Here is a 1,315-nt window from a genome sequence, read left to right as displayed (position 1 = left end):
TACCCAGTTCATATCTTTGTTTCGTGTGTTCCTGGGAGGAATTCGATATCAGAATACCACCTAAATAACTATGGCCAGAGAGTCAAATAGGTCGGGAAGAAAGAGTCTAAGTTTGAGTCGGACGACATACATCTTGGTTGGTTCAACCACCACTATAATCTTTCTTCTAAAAAAATGATTCTTATATTTATATTTTGAAAATAGCTGCAAGACCAAAACCGAAAGCCCTTCTTTTATTGTTGTTCATCCCAGATACATGGCTTACATACCCGGGTCAACATTCTTGGAAAACAATATAATCGAGGGTTCGGAGGAGAATTGGCCATTCAATCTTGTGAACTAATCGAGACAAAAATTGGAAAAAGATATACGAACGTAGAGGAATAACCAATCGATGAAAAAACATGAAACCATTCTGTTTTAATAGAGGTACGAGAAACGGTTGGGGGCAATGAAGTAGGTGAAGTTGTTGGATTTTGTGAGCTGTTCCAACCACTGCTAGAAGTGATTCCAAGAGTCGAACGAGAATGAATACCACACAGAAGAGTCAATACCAGGCTACCTAATGGAATGTTTAACCGATGCATTTCGGATCAACCGAATTGGTACAGAAGTTGTAACATGGGAAAACCACAGAAAACACGACTTATTTGAATAACCCGGTGAACTACCAATTGTAGAAGTAGGATTTTTGGCAAGAAATAAGCACTTAAATAATACAATTCAAGTGTACCATCTCCTTTCTCATTTCGAGAAAAAGGTGCCGGAGGAAAAGAAAACAACGGAGGGATCCGAATTGAACCTAAATGGGAATGATATGAAAAGTCTTTTTCAAAACCTAGCATTAAGGGAATTACAACGATATACGGGAGGAATAGAGAAAAACTCATGATTGGTATGGAGGGGAAGATCTGTTTATGATATAGTTCAAGAAAGAGTCATCTCATTTCCTTACTTCTTTCTAATTCATTCACTTTAAGACTGGTTCTGAACGCCACATAACATCATCTTTAACCAACCTCCACCGTAATTTTTGTACAACCACTAAAGAATTGCTTATACACTAAAGAGCTGCTTATATACGTTTACTAAAAGACTGACTTTCATTCATTATCATTAGTCCAGCGTGAAACTAAGAAAGAGAGATGTGCCTCAGGCGGCATGTAAGAAAACTGTGCATGCTAAGAGAAGAGGACAGATGTTCACAATTACTACCACAAGAAAGCCGCCCCCTATCTTCTAAAGGGGTCCCTCACTTCGTTCGTACCTTCTTAGCTTAAGCTTCCAACTGAACAACATGGCTTTGCCGCCCCGC

At 39.0% G+C, this 1,315-nt stretch overlaps 1 pseudogene; it reads right to left on the bottom strand.

Annotated features, from left to right (window-relative positions):
• Nucleotides 1-326: 326 nt before the first annotated feature.
• LOC124890636 lies at nt 327-947 on the bottom strand (annotated as a pseudogene).
• Nucleotides 948-1,315: the final 368 nt, after the last annotated feature.

Source organism: Capsicum annuum, unplaced genomic scaffold (genome assembly GCF_002878395.1).
Source record: "Capsicum annuum cultivar UCD-10X-F1 unplaced genomic scaffold, UCD10Xv1.1 ctg21223, whole genome shotgun sequence".
Lineage (NCBI taxonomy): Eukaryota > Viridiplantae > Streptophyta > Magnoliopsida > Solanales > Solanaceae > Capsicum > Capsicum annuum.
Note: the sequence above shows the minus strand (reverse complement) of the source record. Positions and strands in the feature narration are given on the sequence as shown.